Raw genomic sequence first — 22,747 nt, 5'->3', positions numbered from 1 at the left:
ATCCGTCTTGAAGGGAAGAACATAAAGAATACATTCACTACAATCATTATGGCAATCTGGACTGGCAGACCACGCTTTGGTCAAGAAAGTATTTAGTGTTTTTTTTCCAGAAGATTCCGTAATAGTTTTTATTGTTCTGGTTTTTTTCTATATAGTATGTAAAAATTACAAACTACAAGGCACAGAACAATAAAAACTATTACGGAATCTTCTGGAAAAAAAAACACTAAATACTTTCTTCGCTTCCTGGCTCATTTCCTAACCAGGTTTTTCCAACCGAACGGCAAAATATCCCGATAATGTGGCAGTTTAGCAAGTCCAGTCCATTCCAAAAACGAAAGAGAAAGAAGACATAAACTGGTGAAATATTATAGGATACTACTGAAAACTCGAAATATAGTAGTCATCTTAAAAATAACTTTTAGAGATCAGAATTAGATATTAAAAATTTTGAATCATAAAAATGCATTTCAGACATTGCGATTTATCATTAAAATGTGCATCTAACATTATGTTAACATCTGGATGATTCTGTCTTGTGACAGTTGTTATGAAGATTATCTAGCAAGCAAGCATCAATGTGGTAATACACTACGTTATATTGCAGAGGATATGCTGACATGGTTTGAAAAAATGGGAACAGAAAAGTACATACTGACAAACACAGTTGCCTAAATGGTGACCTTTCAAAACGCTGTTTTCAGTTCCAACTATACCTCCACTCGTAGAGTTATATAGTTATTATATTACAGAGAGTTTATTTTTTTTATTCATATGTATATAATTTTAAGGGATTTAAGTGCTGGAGACGATGAGCGTCATTTTTATGAACAAATGAGATTGTATGTGTGTGTGTGTGTGTGCGCGTGCGTGCGTGCGTGCGTGTGCGTGAGCGTGTGCGTGTGCGTGTGTGTGTGTGTGTGTGTGTGTGTGTGTGTGTGTGTGTGTGTGTGTGTGTGTGTGTGTGTGTGTGTGTGTGTGTGTGTGTGTGTGTGTGTGTGTGTGTGTGTGTGTGTGTGTGTGTGTGTGTGTGTGTGTGTGTGTGTGTGTGTGTGTGTGTGTGTGTGTGTGTGTGACGAGTATTGTCGTCCACTGTTACATTGTTACACTAAATTTCTTAATATTTAAATGCAACAGCTTAAAGAAGTAGAGAGAGAGAGATCTCTATATAATCTACAAAGAAAAACGATGTCATTGTTAATTCTTTTCAGCAGCTATGCAAACAACGAAAGCTGAAACTTCAAAAATATTTATTAACACTTAAACAGAAAATGTAAACAGAAGAACGAGAGACAGACAGAGAGAGAGAGAGAGAGAGAGAGGATATTTTATTTACTTGTTTCTTGTTATTTTAGACATGCTAATTAAAAGAAAAATTGAAAACTGTTGGAAAGAAAAAAATCGTGATTACGCCTATTCAATTAGATAAACAACCACCCACTAGCCAAATGCAACATGAAGACCATAGGATGGACGATTATTCCAAAGGCTCATTATGTCATGGAAATATCATGCTGTACTCTCTGAAATGAATACAAGCCTTTTTTCATGGCATTTTTCCAATAGCAAGTATATTACATATTCAGATCCCTTCTAGATTGGCAGTCTGCGTCATCTATATTAGCTATCACCTGTTAGTTAATTCTGAGATAGTGGTCATTTTTATTAATGATTTTCTCTAATTGTATAGAAAGAAAGAAAAAAACGCAGTAAAAAACAAAGACCACTAATCTGAGCTGAGCATTTTTCTCTTTGTTTGTATGCTAAATATATTCCTTCTAAGTTTGTCTTCTACCGTCCCTATTTTTAAATTATCTTAATTTAATTTCGGAATGTGTGAGTTTAAAATATTTTTCTTCATCATTCTATTACTTCATCATCTATGAATTTCAAGGTATAATAGATCTCTTCTTCAACAATTGAACTGACGCAAGTTATTAAGCGATTTCTAATATTTTCATATAAACCTTTTTCTTTGAAATTATGAGATGAAAGTGATGTAATGTATGATACTTTAAGTAATTGTCGTAGTTTTGTAGTTTTAAGTGAAAATTTCAATTTCTATCTGAAATATTAGTGTAACTTATACTATATATAAAATATTTCTTTAGAATTCAAAATATTTTAAAATTATTATTAAAATTCTAAAAAGATATTATACACCTTTAAGATTTTAATAATAATTATAATAATAAGCTAACGCCTTTTATTCTTGAGATGGCAGCACTCTACCAAGTGCTGCCATCTCTTGGTATCATGGTACCCAACTCCAACAGGTTATTGTCTGAAATATGATCTGAAATAATGTGGATTCTATGGTCAATTTTCTTGAGTATACGGGATGAAAACCCTAGTTTCCGGGAGAGAAAATCCGCTTGTCCGTGTCAGAGAACGACTAACTCGGGAACCTGTCGAAGAAAAGCTTAGAAACATCCTCCAGTGTGACCTAGTGCAGAGGATGCATGTGCCACTTCCACCGAGCTATACAGGCCTCTTTAAGATCTTAATATCACCATATTCTAATAAATTGTGATTGTATGCCCGTTTATTCCATTATAGGAAGTAGGCTTTAAACCCTATCTAGCTTTTAGAGACTGAGTGGGCAGTTCAACCTCCACCGGTAGCCAATCAATTTTAATATCACGATATTCTAATAAATTGTGATTGTATGCATATCTGTCCAACTGGGATACATTCTTTTGAATATAGCTGCATTATTTTTATTTTTTTTTAATTAAAAAAGAAGAAATCCACCATTTTCCCTCTTAGTGGTAGGTCGTACAGAGCAAGTAGTGGTTCCCAAGTATCGAATCCCCCTCCTCCCTGCAGTACAGAGAGACATCGTCTCTGAAACAAAAGGCTGAATTTGTGATTCGCCCTTTATTGTTGGATAGAGTTTTACTATCAAATTAATAAAAGTCATGCATTATCACGAACAGATACTACAATATCGAGAAAGAAATTAATCAAGAGACCAAATGGTTAAAGGCTACGGGAAAGAATTAAGATTAAAAAAAATAAAACTTTTTTATCTTAATTGTATTTGTTCAATAATGTGGTTACCGGATGAAACGCATTAATCAACAAAAATATAGCCAAATGTGTGCTATCGTCTTGATCCGTCTCAGTCTGCAGCATTTCGATCCCTTTATGGTGCCATAGCTAGTCCATGAAAGCAAAAAACTGTCCACACGACATCTGCCCGGACTTATTGAACATCAGCAATGCGCTCTCCTCGCAAGAGGTGAAACTGCGATCGTAACACGTGATTACACATAGTTCCAGATCTGAACTCTATTCTAGGAGAAATGAAGAAGCTCGAACTTTCAATCTTCTTGATTGGTACGGAACATTCCGACAACTTCTGGTAATCATAACCAATCTGATGACAATGACGTCATAGTGTTTACTCTGGAGTACTGAGTTCGACCAATAGTCTACGACTGCTTGTTGCTAGATTGGCTTTCAGGCTTGACGCAATCTCTGAAGCTCGATTGATAGTTCAGAAGTTTGGCTGAAGTTGGAAATTTTAAATTACCCTAATTCGATGGAGTTTGGATACTCATGCAAAATGGTAAAAAAATCACCTAAGCTAATATTAAATGCGCACGAAATGGTAAAAAAATCACACGATTTTTTTACCATTTATCGTGCGCATTTTCATAAATGCGCACGATTCTTATAACTTTTTGCTTTATGATTGATAGACAGAACAGAATAGAACGGATTCTAGGTGAGCTAATTTATTCTGAATGCTTTCAGATTACCTAGGTAGACACTCCAACTGATTTATATGTTGCAGTGTCATTTTAAATAAACATGGATCTGCTGTTGTTTTTTTCATTATAACGTTACTTTTTAAATTATTTTATGTGACTCCTGCCCAAGACAGGTTGGTAACGTAAGCATATTTAATTCTGCGGGGCAGGGTAAGATTTAAATAATCCGGGAATCTTGTTCTATGAACTAAACACGGATGATTTTAAAGTCACTTCATTCTTCTTGTTTATTTCGAGAAAGACTAATTTAGACCTATAAACAACGCCGCTTGAACTGAATTTTCTGGGAGTGGAGATGCTATCCAATCCACTTTGATTCTTTTCCTAAACAGGTTCTTTTTTTCCTTTAATTTTATCATTTTTGTACTGTAGTTTAAAACGAATAAAATATTTCTAGGTTAGTCTACTCTAATTAGATTATCAACCCATATCTTAAAACAATCTTGTCCTTTTTTGACGTTTATCCCAATCCACAAAAATACATTCATGAAAAACTTGATCCTTCTTCTTTTTGCTGAATTTTGCCAACAAAATAATGCCGCTGATTGGAAAACAAGTATCTCGTCTTCAAAAATCGCAAGTAGCGTCAAAACAATGAAACCTGGTTAAAGCAGTCATTCTGAGGATTATTAAATCCAGCAACCATGCAATTGTTAGAACCCCCAAAAGACATTTTGTGTTATACAGTTTAAGGCGTTTCTCTTTCAGAACAATAATGAAAGTGATCGATGGATATACACATGAGAACAACTTAATGGTGCGCAGACATCTGGTATCTTACTCTTCAGTCGTTGCAGATTAAATGGTTTGTTGGTGACTCTAATCTAGAGAAAGTGCACACCGTGTGGTTTTAGGTGTTGATTGTAATGTATTTCTTTAAATCCCAGGGCTTAACTGTAAGCCTTGACGGCGATCCTGAACAGGATCGTTTGCTTAATGAGACTTTGGGTTTCTTTGAGATTCTTGAATAATTAGTTTTTATTAACGGTCTTCATTAACGTCTGAAAAAAATGCAGCGACTTAGCTAACTGACATTCGGCGATTAAAATGACATATGAAAGAGTGGTGGACGAAGCATGTGTGTGTGTGTGTGTGTGTGTGTGTGTGTGTGTGTGTGTGTGTGTCTACCCTGCGTAAGATAGAGAAATGAAACCGAAAAGGAGAATAAAATAAGAGTAGAAAGAAAAGTCTAATAATAGATGTGCGGAAAGAAAGGAATTTAAATCAATAATGAGAGAGAGAAGGAAGGAGAATTAGAATAAATTGGTGATGATGAAGTCGAAGGAAAAGAACATTATGATGAAAATAATGATGACGTTGTAGAAGAAGAGGAAGAAGAGGTGGGAAAATAGGGGATGAAAGAGGAAATGGATAAACATACAGAAAGAGTAAAAAATTATTAAATGAAAGATGAGCGATCGAACGAGAGAGAGAGTACTTCGATTTCCATTCTTCATCATCTAACGAAGATGCAGGTGATAGTTATGACTTTATTACGAAGATCGTTTCAAACACTTCTTGGAAGTTCGCCCACCTCCCTTGTCAACTAGTGGTGTCAATATCACTACTGAATTCCATTTTTCTGCAGCCTCCTGCAGCGAGCTACCTAAGGGCCATTCACATGCTCACTTCCCTGCGATCGATCGTGCTAGTGAGAAAGAGACACATAGCAGTCCGAGCGTCTCACGTCAGCAAGCTCTGTCGCGCTTAAGTGTCTCGTGGATATGAGCCCGAAACAGCGGCAGTCTTTTCACGGTGTCTGGCAGATGACTTTAAGGTGTTCCTTATTAATGAAAGAGGAAAGTTCGTCAGACGCAGAGATCTCCACTGGCTCCCGAATATCGGTAAGTTCGTTTTAAATCTTGTTGAAGATGGTGTGGTGGCCACACGATGAAGAGTGCAGCTATACAGGTAGTTCGTTCTCTTACCCCTGTTCTCACGTATTTTATTCTTCCCCCTTCTGGTTCTTTAAAATCTTTAATTCTTTCTTATTTTCTTTGTTTACAATGAATCTTCCCATCTGAATTTCTGTATTCCATTTTTCTTTTTCTATTTTTTCTTTCATTTTTTCTCTGTTTACATTAGTCAGGTTTTTAAAAACTTTCCCCTTTCTTTTTCTTTATTTCTTTCTTCTTTCTTTATTTATTTCATTTTATATCTTCTTTCTCTCATTATCCTTCTCCTTTTCTTTCTCTTTCTGTTTCTTTTCATTTCCTTTCTTTTTTTTTCTTTTCTTCTTCATTGCATTTCTTTCCATTTTATCTCCTTTCGTTTATTATCTTTCCCATTTTCTTTCTTTGCCTCTTTCTTCTTCTTCCTTCCTTATTTTGTCTTTTCTTCTTCTTCTTCCCATTTCTTTCCTGTTATATATCCTTTCACTTATTATTTTCGATGTCCTCTTTTTCTCTCTTTCTTATATTCCCTTTTAACTTTCTTTCTTATATTTCCTTTGTTCGTTCTGTACCTGCTGGATTTCTTTCTTTCTTTCTTTCTTTCTTTCTTTCTTCTGCTTTGCATTTAGCCATTTTAACTGCAGAGTAAGTCATTGCTCTATTTTTCTCACTGTTTCTTTATTAAAGTCTTACAACTTAAAAAATGGCAAAATATAAATTACATAGAGATTGGAAATCCAAGAATTTAGAGCAAATGAGAGACAGGAGCAGTACAAACACAGTATATGAAAAGTCTGAAAATGTCTCCTAGATATAGCACCATCTGAACTCCAGAAAAAATAAAAAAGACACCAATACGGACATCTCATATTTTATGGCGATATCGAGAAGATTACTCAGCCTTAGGATAAGGCCGAATTGCATACAAACCCCGTTCCCAATTTCATTTTACACGGCTAATTAACATAACTGCTTTGAAATTAATACCCTTGTAGGGTGGTTAATTCTGTGTTCATAATGTATATGGCTGTGAATTGCGTGTGTTCTTCTGGCTTGTTCTATTATTATGAAGTTATAAATTTGCCTGGTCATCTAGATGATGATGCCGACTGAGGATTTAAATATGTGAAATCTTTATTAATTAGAACAAACAATATTCCGTCTTAATGAACACGATTATATGGTCCGACGGAGCCTCCCAAATTAAGCGATAATTTATGTCAAATTATGTCAAACAGTACCACTGTGTGTTACTCCCAATCCCCAATATTACATGGGTCTAAACCAGTGAGAAGTAACTTTCTGCGGTGTGATATCCACTGAAGGGTTGATTGGACTGTAGTTTTTCAGAACGCAGTTACAGGAGAAAATAGATATCCAAAGTTGGACTCTCACCTTTTCCTGATACTGAAAATCCAACAAGAGCATGCTGTCTAATATTATGAAGACAGAGGTTCGTCAGGAGATTGGATTGATAGACTGGGTCCAACTGAGTGGGCATCTCGCTGATGGGATTTGACCCTCATGGATTTCTCTGTTTGGCAAATTCTGGAGAAGGAAGTTTACAAGAGAAAGAATCCAGGTAATGTTGTCCGCCACTTACAAAGCATTCTAACGGACCGGTTTCGAGACTCGAAAGCGGGTCATATGCTGCATACAAACACTTCTGATGTGAATAGTCAGTTGGCGGTACACCAAAGATATCGAGCTCTGAACCCACAAACTCTGAAGACATTTTTTAAGCGAATATATCGCGGATCGTGTTTTCTCGACGTTCTCTTCCGTTTCTTCTTTCTGCAAGGTCGCTTTATACCAGATCCCAGTTGTTTTTCCAAAAATTCCTTCCACTTGTTAAGTAGATCCACACCCTAAGTTCCTCTAGAATTAGTAACCGCAGTCCAGTCTGAATTTGATGAAATAGTGGACTAGTCGATGTCAAGTTTTTTGAATAAGGGATCGATAGATTTCATGTAAATGTTCAACAAATGTCTGATGGATACATTTCATGTAATTTTCAAGATTGATTGATGAATGAACTAATTAAATGTAACTATTGGGTGACTGTCCGCCGTAGTCGTGTGTGTGTGTGTGTGTGTGTGTGTGTGTGTGTGTGTGTGTGTGTGTGTGTGTGTGTGTGTGTGTGTGTGTGTGTGTGTGTGTGTGTGTGTGTGTGTGTGTGTGTGTGTGTGTGTGTGTGTGTGTGTGTGTGTGTGTGTGTGTGTGTGTGTGTGTGTGTGTGTGTGTGTGTGTGTGTGTGTTTCAGTTGAAAAGCCCTTATAAAGAATTTTCGAATGAGATGGTCTCTTCGTTTCATATATGGGATCTGAATTTAAGCCTGTCAAGACAAACTGCATGATTAATTCTGATTGAGCTGCGCAATCCCCCATGTATTAATATTACACAAGAACAATATGACAATACGCATGTGTCCTGTGATTCTTTACAATCATTTGCTTATTTGTCTGAATCAATGTTAACAGTTTCGTTTTTTCAGTGACGTTCCAAATTTAGTTTCATTTAATGTAGCATTTTTATGTTATTTTTCAGATTACTTGAGTTAACGCTTCCAGATGTTTTACGAAGCATGGTTTCCCGCTATCACCATTAGAACGCTCTCATCTACTGAATTATGTCAACTACCATATACCGTCATGCATCAGAATTATCGTGCGTTATTAGAAGCATTTATCCTGTAAGATATGTCTCAGAATGAAGAAGTCGCACCTAGCTGAGATCCAAAGATACTGTTGAATATATAGAGAATTGTGACTTTCACTGTGATGTTTGTTCGGCAGTTCTCTGTGCAACAGAGTTCATTTGGTAGCGTAAAAACCACGTGAAGTTATAAATAAAAGTTCGAGAATGTGTCATTCTTGTGAAACTATGAATAGGACAAGAAGAAAGAAAATAAGTAGATTTGAAGGATAATTTCTTATTATGAGTAACTCAAGAAATGTGCCTAACATATTTGTATACAGTTTGTACAAATTGTAAGCTGGGTGCTGTTGTTTTTAATTTGTGTATTAATGAATCATTTTTAACGTTTGGTTGTGTTAGAGAAAATAGTTCAGTAACCATGTTTAGATTGTAGGGTAATCCTATGAGTATTTTATCTCATTAATATAAAATTTATTCACCTTCTGAAAGTTCTACTTGAGTTGCTCTTCTTCTCAAGTGTTTTTTTTTTTTTTGGTTTGAAATTTTTCAATATCAGTACATAAGCCTAATTGCTATTTGCATCCGTATATACTGTATATGTGATGCTAAATTTGTGCAAAAATTGGCATCGCTGTATAAATATTGTATTGCCATATGTGATATATACTTTAGTATATTTTTAGAGTTGTATATGTAGGAAAATTAAAATAACCACTTAAAAGCACATCTTTCCTGGAAGGAGAAAATGCCAGCTAGAGAAGTGCCAGAAAACATTCATCGCCCGCTGATTACCAGGCCTTCCTTACTGGAAGACATTCCAATAAGGAAGGAGGGGTAATCAAAGCCTTATAATAACTCCTCGATCATCTAAACGACATTGTACGTTATTTCAGTTAAAAAAGCACTGAACATGTGCATTCTATTTTATATTTTCAGTGGTACAGAATTCCACACCCAGATTCATATAAAATGCAATCGCAAAAAATTTCCTCGCAACACTTTGTTATTGTCCTTATAACTGTCATTTCTCCCACGTAATTATGATAATTACTTGAACATCTTTGATCATCTCTAAAGCTTCATTTGCTTCATTCTAAATACCCAAACAAGGAGGTCATCATCTTTAGGACTTGAAGGTTCACAGCTCAATCTGTCCTCCCCCCTTCTTTAACTCCACTCATCAGAGTAGAATGTCAAATTATTTGCTGTTAGTAATGGTCTGACAAAAAATTGTATATCTACTCTCTATTCCGGATAATCTTCCGTGCACCTGGGAAGTTTTCTTAAATGTTCAGCTCTCTTTCTGAACACAGTGAGATGTTAGCTCTTCTTGGTAATTCAGACCACAACCTTCTCTAGGAACATCGTTCACTATTCATTCCACGTGATTAGTGTTGCTTATTTACTATATCAAGCAGTTTCTCTAACCGAATTACTGAATAATTCTCGCTAGAACAAGGGTCTTCTTTCCCTATTAAGTCTCATAATCTCCAACAGCTTTCCAAGTCTTATTTCTCCAAAGGGTACCAAAAAATTCCAAGATAAAAAGAAGTCTAAGATTCTGCACACATAAATTTTCATGTTCTGCCGCTGGCCAGAGAAGGAAAATTTAATTCTCGTCGCGACTCGAGCTCAAATAATATTCCAGCTGTCTGGTCCCACTCCAACACTCTAGTGGTAACTTTTGCCCATTCCATCCATTCATATTCAGCTGCTATCATTGTAATATCATCCATAATCGTAGAAGATACGATTATGCTCCTCTCACCCTCTACTATGCCAACAGTTAATTCCAATTCTATAAACTGCAATATACTTCACTGACACCTATCCAAGAAAGTTACTATTCCCATTCTCATATTCCACAAATAAGATGATAAAAGACAGCCACCTAACGATCGATCGATTGGCCTTCTCTGTTTCGAACATAATACGGATAGTAATCAACACATTTCTTCACTGCTTGGAAGACCATCAATTAATTAGTGCTAACCAGAATAACGTTCACCTCTCTCGATCCACAGAAGATCTGCCAGCTCTAAACTTTTAAGCACAAGTCATAGAAAGATTTGGAGTAACACTTGTAGTCGCTCTTGATACCTCTAGGTTACGTGATCAGGTCAGACATCGTTTGGTCTTTCTTTCAAATGACAACAACTTGGTAATGGTTTAATGTTTCTTCCATCATTTACAATCGGAGTCGGTTTTACAATTTACTCTTTGGTCGTTCAATACATATCATTGTAGATCATTTATATCTTACTGAGTTTTCTGAGGTAGTGCGAATTTTCTGAAGTGTGAGATTAAAAATCAAAGTTTCCGGGAGGGAAAGAAATACATTCTTGCGTCGAAATATTTCGGGAATTGGCTAAAAAGGAAAACGATTGAATAACTTCTTCTCTATTATATCAACTAGAATCAAACCTGTAACGATCTTTGTTCTTGTGGTTTAGCATCACTGTATCAGAAATGTTGCCACAAGCTACATCACATATTATTATGAAAATTACAGTGCTTTCTCATTATCAAAAACAATAAAGGAATGATTACTTTATCCATGAGAAAAGCAACAACCGAAAATGAATTGGGAGATTGGAATGAAAGACTGATGCTAATAGAAGCTAGCACCCAATGAAAAAAAAGTTGCAGTATAACCGGCTATCTGTCTTCTCTTACTCTAACGAACTGCCTTGTAGAACTCCAGTCATATAAATATATTATGTTAAACTTCACGTTCGAGGAATCATCTCGTTTTCCCCGTTCCTCTGGCAGAAATGTCTCGAAACAGTATTAGGGTAAGTGAGTTTTGGAACCAAGAATAGATGCAATTTCTTCTTTGAATTATTAATTGACGTGGGTCGAAAGCTAAGTTACTGGAATGCTGCAAATGAATACTAGATTTAGCCCATGACATTCATTTCTAACCTAAGAGTTGTGATATTCATACGGATATATTCTTCCTTTCCCTCTCTGTCTCTCTCTCTCTCTAGTTTTCATTTCACCTTGTCACTGTTATATCAACATGGCACACTAATACCAACAGCGAATGGCACTAGATATTTAGAAAAAAGATATCGTGCAGAGCAAAAATATATTATTAAATTAACAAACATTACATTACGTTGGACAACAAAAGTTTAGTAATATCATGCCCCTCAGATTACTTTAGTATTTCTTACAGATTTAGAGGTGCTGAACACGAATATGACAATGAAAATGCAAAATTGACTACACTTTGTAAGAGATCAGCAATAGTTTCTTATACAGGGTGTCCCAAAATTCACGCAAGAAGTAATTTTGATAGAAAACACAGGTTTTTACTTAAAAATTGTAATTTCTTATTGATTCATAAAGTATACAGTATAGGGTTATGCATGGAATAGCATATCGGGTAAATGGCCTCCACGGCTTTGCTGGCACATACACACTCTTTTGTCTAAATTTTCCATGACCGTTTTGCATAAATGTGGCTAAATTTCGTTGATACAGCGCTCAATTTCCTCCTTCACGGCGTGGGTGGTCGTGGGCTTGCTGGCATAAACCTTAGACTCAAAAAAAAAACCAAAGAAAAAAGTCCAACGGCGTTAAGTCACATGATATGGGCTGCTAATTCTGATCACCAAAACGGGAAATTACCCGACCAGGAAATGACTCATGCAGTAATTGAAATGTTTCTCTGGCTGTATGGCATGTGGCACCGTCTTGTTGAAACCACATGTTGTCACATCCATATCTTGCAATTTAGGCACAAAAAACTGGATTATCATGTCGCGATAGCGAGCACCATTAACTTGTTATTGCCTTACCAGCCGCATTTTCGAAGAAGAATGGACCGATGATGCCTCCAGCCCAAAATCCGCACCAAACAGTGACACGTTGTGTTTGCATTTGTTTCTCAACAATCACTCGTGGATTTTCTGAACCCCAAATGCGACAATTTTGTCGATTAACGAAGCCATCAAGATGAAAATGAGCCTCATCGCTGAAGATGATTTTGTTCGAAAAATAAGCATCCACTTTTGTTGTTGTTCCATAATCCATTCAACGAACTCTCTTCGCTGTGTGTGGTCAGTTTTTAATAACCCTGAACTGTCAGCTGTCACGCTGTATTTTTTTTTCTCGTTGGCAACATTTTACCGCACAAATGGCGCTAAATTTAAATCTTGCGTGAATTTTGGGACACCCTGTATAATAGAGCAATACGTACTTATCACTTATAGCACTAAATGCCCGCTTCTAAATTCGACGTTCTGCTCAGGATCATCTCTAGCGAGCATCCAACAGTAATCAGCCAACATGGAAGTGGACCACTTTCCCTGGTATCGTTTCTCCATCGTCGTAATTTCATGATGGAAACATTCACCGTGCTCATCACTAACTATGCCGCAGTTGTCGGAGAAGCAATCCACGTAGAAATAGAACAAGTGTATTTTTAAGGACATACTGCAGTCAAGTTTGTGATACAGAGACAGAGAGACAGTAATAGAGATACAGATCCTTTTAGTTTTATGCCCTGACATTTCCGAGGATGTTAGTTGACATAGATGTTCCAAAACCTGTAGCAGGTTGTGGAACATCTCGTCAATGAAAAGGTCTCGGATCTGAGGACTTCCTCTTTAATTTTCGCTTAGCTAAGTCGAGAAAATTTGTCAGCCAGGTATTCGAAAGCTGATCCAGTCACATGAGGGTTTTCTGATCCCCATATTCTGCAGTAATGATGATTTACCCTCCCTGACATACAAAACATTACTTGATCACTAAATACTCATCTCCGAAGGTGACTTTCATTAGCTTCGACTTTTGACAGAATGTCTTAGGCAAATTGGTATACCTGCAAACAAGCTCTAGTTGTGTAGTTGTGGGCTTCAATAAAATGCTTCCTGGATTCGATCAACATCTTCCTGGAAAGTGCTTAGTCTTCCCACTCCTTTTTGTTCAAGAGAAAGCTGTGTGCTTACTTTCTAAAAACGAAAGTACGCACATCGCGTTCTCTTGAACAGTCGCTATTTTGAAGTATGACGTCATATTATCTCCCAGACATGAATGTGGTGAGTACAGTATTGCCAAATAAAATTTTTTGAGTTACACTTTCATTTTCTGTTATAAATGTTATTTTGTTTCTTCCAGTTTTAAACTTATTGGCCACGGAAACCCCGACAATAATTTATAATCACCCTGTGTAAACGCCTCTAGAACGCTTTATAGTAAAACTCCTCCGCAGCTCATCACTTTTTCCCACATCACTCACTGAATCAGTCGATTCCGTGAGTGATGTGGGAAAACTTTATCTGGTTTCTTTCGACTAAAGGTGAGTTAGCAGGTCTTATACAGAGGTGGAGGGTTTTGGGTTTTTTCACCCGGAAACTCGGGTATTTTGTCCCTCAAAACAAGCAAACCGGCCCGTGAATATGCATGGATCTACAGTCATTAAAAAAAAAAAAAAAAAAAAAAAACATACTTTATCCCTCACTAGGAGAACTCAACCAGTTCTAAGGAACCGTCTAGGAAAGGGGTGAACCATACACGATTAAAGTCTGGGTTGAGGATTCGTTGTTTCTTCAAAAAGTTAAAAAAATTATTTTGAGCAATCTAAAATTCACTATTCTGATTTCAAAAATTGTTAATGTAAACTGGAAAAATGAACCCTTCTTCACCTGTTTACGATATTGTAATGCAAAATATTCATATGTTTTTATCAGCTAATTAAGTAATGATAACTAAAAAGTGAAGAATGGTAATCAAACTGAATATTAGGTTAGCATTTTTAATAATAAGAAAGTGAAATTTAAAATAAAATACTTAAGTAAGTACCATTTGAAACCCCATCAGCTTCTCTTTCTAGGAATTTTATTTTTATGGCGGATTTCGCTTTTGCTTCTTATAAACTTTTGAGAAGAAAGCGTCTTCGTTGATGTTGTTTTTTTCTTTACAGACAAATTCATAAAAGCATGTCACTTCATTCCATTGAAATAGGTTTTACTATTACGATAGATTTTACTGTGTCAAAATGCAATCGCTTTTTTTTTCTGGATATGTATGCATTCAATGTTAGTCCCTCCCTGAGAAAACTATCGTATACTTTGGATATACTGCAGTTAGATCGGCCTACTAAATACGAGACTCTTTTAAAGCCTCTTCAGGACATTCATAAGTAGAGTGGTCGTATGGCACTGAGACAAAAATCCTTTACAGCTAAAAACATTCGTGCCAACAGAATAATTCGGACCTATAGTACGAATTTACGATGATTGCAGAGCCTTCACAATATCCACTAGACCAGAGATATAAAATAAACATCTGAGCGAGAAGAAAGGACAATGATACATATATTTAAAATGTTTTTCCCACGCCGGGAATCGAACCCGGGCTGCCTGCGTGAAAGGCAGGAATCCTAACCACTAGACCACATGGGAATCTTGTGGTATTTCCTTTCCTTATTACTTATAAATAACAATGGACTTCCTGGTTTTAACACGTCACTTATGATTATTACGAAATTGTACCTGTACTTGGATGACTTAAGAGATAAAGCGAAACTCACATTACCAGGCAAATAAGTAGCAATGCCTATCGAGCAGGTATTTAATGTACTGCGGTTTTCATTGGCTTTAAGAAAATGACGAAATATAAATATATTAATAACTCACGTTGTTATTTTGATATTCGAAAAATAGATAAATACATGAATTACCATAATTATTTTAATAAATATTGCAAATAGAATAAAAAATAACTGTACAAAAAATTAATGTAACTGAACAAGTAATTAAAACTAAGCATGGAATAAATCAAAATTGTATCACACATGTCATAAAAAACGAGTCTTAAATATAAAATAATCTAAAGAAGAACTGATCAATCGAAACAGAAACGAAAGTAGGAATGGACTCAAATAAACCAAAGGAAACACCCCTACTTTCACAGTTGATCACCATAAAAAATAAATTCCGCAAAAAAGTTAAATAGTTGCATCTGTATCGACTGTTTCCAGTGTCCTTAACGGAGACAAACTCACCTAATTTTTTTTTCGAGTAGCTGGCGGCTATGTATGTAATACGCGTGCGTCAGTAAAGGCTACAGATACAAGTTGACTAACAAGAGAAATCACACCTTGTAGGAGGTGTGAAAATTATAAAAGTTTTGCAGTGAGGTTGACTTAGTTGTCCTCCTGAAGAGGAAATTGTTAAGGAGATCAATTGATTTGCATTGCCTACGAAAGATCTTGAAACATGAAATGTCTGAGCACTACAAAGTTTGTCAAACGAAACACAATTTATTGTATTATCATCAATGAAACTATGGACTGTATTAGAGTACAATAAAAGGAGGTCATTTAGATATACAGTGAAAATACAGAATACTCGTTGATAAATTTAGCTGGATTATCAACGACATTGCAGGTTTTCTCCTTTCGGAGAAAATGTCACGGTCATGACTACAGAAGAAACTGCGACCCAACAGCAAAGAAGGCAATCACGAGTTTATACAGCTTTTTTGTGTCCGTCTGTCTGTCGAGAGCGGCTAGATCTATATTATTGAAGAAGTTGCCTTTTAGTGAGATTCTCCATTATTTTAAAGAATAATGATATAAGATGACAGAGTAGGATGATAATTTGATAACTGCCATTTATTTACTCTTTCTGGAATAGACGGAGAACTTATACGTACTTCCTGAAGTATAAAGAAACTAGCTATAACCGCAGTGGGTGACCGATATTTCCGATTATCTGCTCGCATAAATAGGAACGCTACTCTCAATCAGCTACGATCTGACCTGTCATCGGCTACAGAAATATTGGTCTCTGTTCAAATTAAGTGGATACTGAATCCAACATTATTTCATAGCCGAATACAGAAACTACAAGAGTTTCATGCCGAAAATGGAGACTATAAAAGTTTCGACGGATACAAGCGTACACTAACCTTTCATGACGGGCAACTCGTAGTAAAGGTGGAGCAACCCAATCACTGTCCTTAGTATTTTTCCATAATGTAAAATACATCTCCTAGGAGATGTATGATGTTATACATTATGGGGGGAGGTCACTACCCAGACCGGTTTCGACCTTTTTGGAGGTCTCGTCAGTGGAAGCTAGACTAAGAATACTCAGGATGAAGTTATACAGAACTTGTACTTTACGCTACGAGTTGCTAAAAAAGGTGTCACATTACAAAAGGCACCAAAAAGTACTGAAAAAGAGAGCAAAAAGGCTTCACTTCAGCAATCCTTTTGGCTCTCTTTCTCAGTAAAAGTTTTCATTTGATTAATAGTAGCGTTTCCCCCCCCCCTCTCTCTCTCTCTCTGTCTCTCTCTTCCCCCCCCCCCCTCTAAGAAACACTCCTCCGATCATTCGGACTGGAAATATAAACTACAGACCCACTCATTCTGAATTTTCCAAACTCTAAATTACGGCTGTTGTCGATTGTGGGAAAAGAAGCTTCGCACATACCCTAAGATGTAATGTTTTTACTCATATATTAAGAGAAATGTATGGTAGTTTGCCAGTTGAGATACGAAGGTGCTAAGTTTTCCCTCTGGACTGAATTTTGTTTTGTGTTATAAAAAGAGCAGTAGAAAAACGGGATATTTTAGTAATTTTTGCAATATGGAATAAAATTCAATGCAGAGTTCAGAATTAAAATTAGACCGAGAAAGTTTATCGATCAATAAGTTGTAGTTTTATATATCGTTACGCACTTGTTATTTCCTTGTTGTTCTAATCCATAATTAGCGAACAACATGCTGCAGTTATAATGATCCGTTTTATGCGCTAAATATCAGCAAAGCAAGAGATGTGTAATTCTATGCGAGCGGTAAAAATTTTATATTAGGAATTCGAGGCTCTTGTCTACTCCATGTGTTTTGTAACTGTTTCTGTTATATTGGCACAAGAATTTTAATAGAACAGAAACAAAATATTTTGTATGATGAAGGACTGTTTTGCAAGTGTAAGCATGCAAGAAACTATACATCAATCCCGAAACTCACCGACTTTGGTGGTGCCTAAAATGAAATCCTGAAGTTATGACGAGTTTGTGGTTTGCAGGGCATAGAAAGAGAGAGAGAGGAGAGAGAGAGAGAGAGAGAGAGAGAGAGAGAGAGAGAGAGAGAGAGAGAGAGAGAGAGAGAGAGAGAGAGAGTGAGGAGAGAAAGCAGAAAGCTGCCTCTTCATTCTCATTGGAAACGCATCTATACTATGAGAGCTCTGAACATATTCCAAAGGTCTCATCTTTTTCTCACTACATAGTAATGTCGGTGAAAAATCTGTTTATCATCGAATAACCCAGATTTTTCTGAAGGACTCTTGAAAAGATTCTTATCTACTGCTAAACGTAAAAGAATGATATCTCATTCATAACAAAATAATGTAAGATTTCTGATGATGACACTATATAAAAGTGCCCAAGTTTTTATACCAGTACACGAGCTCCTCTAAATGTACGGTATGGCTCAAAAACAAACAAAAAAAAAAGTACTGAACTTTGACACCTGCTTCTTGCATGCATAATAAGACATGCCGTTTTTAGTACTCTTGTTTTTGCGACATTCTGTATAAAGACTGCAATTTAAAATAAAAATCCCCAGTCGCCTTTTTATTCTTAAAATGAGATAAGCGAAACTCTTTTTATCACCAACTGTTTGTAAATGAGTAAGCAGCTTCTACAGAGCTATTTTTAGTTGCGGTTGAAAACACTGTTTTCCAAGAAAGATAAAACACTAATTGCTTGCGCGAAAGGTCGACTAACTCGGAATTCGGCTGAAAACGAAACTTATTCTGTTTGGTGACTGGAATCGAACCTGTAACTGTCTTCCTTCCGGAAATTCTTTAGCAACCAGAAACGCTGCCACAAGTCAATTCAGACAGCTTATCGTAGACAATGTAGACTGCGGCTAGGTAAGTAATTTAAATTAAAAAAATGTTTTTTTTTGTAATAAAGAAACTAAATTTGATATTCAGTGTAGCCAGCTGACCTTAATAAGTGAAAAAATTATAAGAAATACACTCATCAAACTTTTTCGTGATTCATTTACAGAATGTAGATATCTCAGTCTGGCTTTGATCTGCAACTGAGAGATATTGATATCTAGAAAATTCCTAAGCAAGTTTCCTAGGATTTTCATAGGTTTCATTTTTATTCTCAGATTCCCTCTATCGGGAATAACAACAGTGTTGTCGTTCAAAGTTTGTCTAATTTTGCATCGAATTTTGGCACAGGAAGCAGAATTTCCTGGATTATAATGAGACTGGAAAAGATGCAAGTGCATTTAATATTTTTCAAACCTCGTGTTTGCATAGCTAAGCAAAGTATCATCCTCAAGCTAATGAGTGTTTAAATAAACCCATATTCTTAAGGATGACTGGTGAGTAATTATTGTTACTGTTAGCAGGTTTCTAGCTACTAAATAAGGCATCGAAGGAATATTAAGCTTGAATCATTTGCATCACGAAACATGCATGTCTCACGTGATTAGTGCTTTCGTTAGAGATGGGCGTGCAAATGCCTCGACCACTGTATCTCATTAAACTTACCATTAGCGCATTTAGCCATTACAATTTCCACATAATCATTAGGAAGAGAATGTGAGCAAGTTTGCCTTCTTCCCAGCCATTTGCGTCTACGTGAAATGTGGATAATGGAACTAGCACATGAAGAGTCTCCTCTCTCTCTCTCTCTCTCTCTCTCTCTCTCTTTCTCTCTCTCTCTCTCTCTCTCTCTCTCTCTGTTTCTATGACATCCAACAAATGAATTCTCAATGGGCAGATTTTAATGAAATTTAGGATCTTTGGTAAAATATCTCGACACTGAAGTTTAGTTTAAATCTCACAACTTTTATTCCGAAAGGCAATAAAATCCTAAACATGAAATGCATGAAATGGCTCTGGATTCAATTGCAAAAATGGCTCTGGATTCAATTGCTGTGAAGATAAATGACATCACTACAAAAGAATGCTACTACAAAACGCACTTTTTTTATCCACCAATTAAAAGAAATGCCTAGATGTTGGAATCAATAGTTATGATTTCCATGCTCAGACCGAAAATTTTGGGTAGAATCTCACTATGGGTATGTATGTTGGTAAATTTATTTAGGTGTGAATTTTATCACAATTTCATCACCCAGTGTATGAAATGGTTTCATCACCCAGTGTATGAAATTGATGTGTTCCTTAGGGGACATATCAAGGGAAAGGCTGTTCCAAAGTATAGCAGTTTCAGGGATGAAGGAGGAGGAGGAGAAAAACTTTTTTCTGTGGGTTTCAAGGCGCATTGTGAAGGGATGTTGAGCAGCAGCTGCACGTGTTCCAACGAGCGTAGTACTCAATGGAGGAATTCATCTCATCTCATCCTCATGATAATGTGTTGAGTCCACTAAGAAGAAAGGTTCTCCACTTATCGCGATCTTTAGCCATCTCAATCATGACTCTATAGCTGGATAGATGGGAATGTTCTTTTATCAACTTTATCTAAGTATTTCTCGGTCTGCCTCCAGGTCTTTTTCTTCCTATATATCCATTCAGAGCTAAATATGGGAGTCTATGAGGGGCCATTCTCTGAATATGACCAAACCATCTCAGTTGATGCTTAATGATTGTGTCTATTATATTATCTGGGAAGTTTAAATCTGTTCTGACTTGATCATTAGTCTTGTGTTGCATCCAGTGGGTGTTATTAATTTTTCTGAGGCATTTTATTTCAAATACTTGAAGTTTCTTGATTGGTTGTTGAGTTAATCTCCAGGCTTCTGAAGCATAAGTAGCCGTTGGGATAATAATTGTTTTGTATAATTTTAATTGCAGACTCGTTGGAATTTTTTTATATTTCCATATTTTGTTTAGTTTATTCATGTTGGTCCAACCTAGGTTTAGCCTGTGTTTTACTGTTTCCATATTGTTGATATTACTAGATATAAGACTGCCAAGATAATCATATTTATTAACTTGTTCCAGCAGGTGATTTTCTATATTTATAGAAAATATTTTCTTCTTCTCTACCTAGCTTCATTATTTTTGTTTTATGAAGATTTATTTTCATACCATAAGTTTTACAAGAGTCATTTAAAATATTAATAGTTTTTACTAGCTGTGATTTAGAATCTGCTAAAATAATGATATCATCCGCGTATTTTATGTGATTAATGTTGGTACCATTGATTTTTACACCTAGTTCATCAGCTATGACTTCTTCTAAGAAGATGATAAAGAGTTGAGGTGAGAGAGGGCATTCCTGCATTACACCTTTCTCGACTCTGAAATCCTCGGTTTTGATGTTATTTGTTTTAACAAAAGCTTTGGTGTCTCCATAATAATTTGTAATAAATGTTAAAATATCAGAATCCATTTTTCCGTTTTTTAGGATAGTGATTAATTTGTTTCTATTAACTGAATCAAAGGCTTGCTTAAAATCAATAAAACAACAGTATGTGGGCATGTTGTATTCCCAATATTTTTCTGCTATATTATTAATGGTGAAGATATGATCTATAGTGAATCTATGTGGCCTGAATCCTGCTTGGTTTTCCTCTATGATTTTTTTCTGTAAGCACCTGTGTTCTCTTTTGTATAATTCGAATGAATAGTTCGACTTAAGAGTGTTATGGGTCTATAATTTTCACATATTCCTTTGTCTCCTTTTTTGTGAATTGGTATAATAATTCCTGTTTTCCAGTCAGTTGGAATTACTCCAGTATAAGGAATTTGATTAAATAAATTCATTAAGAAATTAACTGCCTCCTTTCCCCCATATTTCCATAGTTCTATAGATATTTCATCTTTACCCGTAGCTTTTGAAAGGTTCATTTGGTTTATTGCATTTATAATTTCTGCTGGGGTTATGGATGGTGTCTTTTCATATATCATCTTTTCTCTTATACTTTCCTCCTCCTGTTCTTTTTGAAGTAATGTTTGATAGTAGTCCTTCCAAATTATTTTAATATTTTGTATTGACCCAGTTTCTAGATTGCTTTTATCTTTCATTGTTAATGGTTTATCTTTATAGATCTTAGTTAATTCTTTGATAATTTTGTATACCGTTTTATTATCATTTCTTTAATTAGCTTCTTCGCAGTTTTACTTTTTCCTCCAACCAGTTATTTTTGGCAGATATGCACATTTTATCAATTTTGTTTTTAAGATTCTTATAATGTTCTTTATTTTCTTCTGTAATTTTTATATTTATTATATGCTTTGCTGCTCCTTTTTTTCTTCTAGAGTATTTAGAATTTCAAGGATAATCCATTCATGATTTGGTCTTGATGTTGTACCAAGTATGTTTCTTGCAGTACTTGTAAAAATGTTTTTACCTTGATTCCATGAATTTTCTATATTGTCATAGGATAATCTTCTAAACTCATTTCCTATTAGTGTCTAATAGTTATCTTGCATAGATTTCTCTTTCAGTTTTGACAGGTCCACTTTATTGATAGGAGCTCGTGATTTACAATACTTGAATTTTAGTTTAATTTTTGCTGCTAGTAGTTCATAGTCAGTGTCGAAGTCTGGAGTTTTTAAAAGTTGTAACATTTTGCACTGATGATTTCCAATTGCGTTTGATTAGAATGTAATCAACACAGTTCTTTATTGTACCATCTGATGAGGTCCATGTGTATTTGTGGGAAGGTCTATGGAAAAAAATGGTATTACAGATAAATAGATTATTTGCTTTACAAAATTCTAATATTCTTTCTCCTCTTGCATTTCTGTTATCAACTCCAAACCTGCCCATCACATCCTCCATGCCTGGGGTGAACTTCCCAATTTTGGCATTAAAATCTCCCATCACTCTTAATGTATCTTTCTTATTGGTCTTGTCTATTAGATCTTGAAACTCATCATAAAAAGTGTCGAGTTCTTCATCTTCATGTGACTGGTCGGGGCGCAGATTTGAATTATTGTAAAGTGAACATTTTTTCCTTACCTTTTAATCTGATAGCGATCATTCTTGGGCCCTGTGGTTCTATGGCCATGACTGCATTTTGTAGACTATTATTTATTTATTTATTTTATGTTGAGCCCATACACAAGTGGGGGAATTATTGATGCTATTTCGGATGAACATTTTCCATGGAAATATTTGAAGAAAACATATGGCAAAGACCGATCGTCTGTTCAAAAGTGGGGGGGGGGGAGAAAGTGAGAGAAATGGGTCATTAATAAGTCTGATTGCCCTCCTCTGTACTGAGTCGAGCATTTTGAGGGAGCTTCTGGGGACCCCACCCCATATGTGGGAGCAATATTCAATGGTTGGGTGGATGCAGTGGTAGTGATGTGTTTATACCAGTAGAGGTTGGTAATTCCAAGAAGAGAAATCTCAGACTGTCTGAAAATTTGCCTATTGTCAAAAATAATACTCGCAGAAACTGGTTCTTTTTTTACTACAAATTAGACAGTACTGGGTTTTATTTGCATTGGTTATGTG

At 35.8% G+C, this 22,747-nt stretch overlaps 1 non-coding gene across 1 annotated transcript; it reads right to left on the bottom strand.

Annotated features, from left to right (window-relative positions):
• Positions 1-14,670: 14,670 nt before the first annotated feature.
• Positions 14,671-14,742, bottom strand: TRNAE-UUC (transfer RNA glutamic acid (anticodon UUC)). The gene has a single exon. It is a non-coding gene; the product is annotated as a tRNA-Glu (tRNA).
• Positions 14,743-22,747: the final 8,005 nt, after the last annotated feature.

This window comes from Typopeltis vanoorti, chromosome 1 (assembly GCF_054136105.1).
Source record: "Typopeltis vanoorti isolate ZY-2024b chromosome 1, IOZ_Tvanoo_1.0, whole genome shotgun sequence".
NCBI lineage: Eukaryota > Metazoa > Arthropoda > Arachnida > Uropygi > Thelyphonidae > Typopeltis > Typopeltis vanoorti.
Note: the sequence above shows the minus strand (reverse complement) of the source record. Positions and strands in the feature narration are given on the sequence as shown.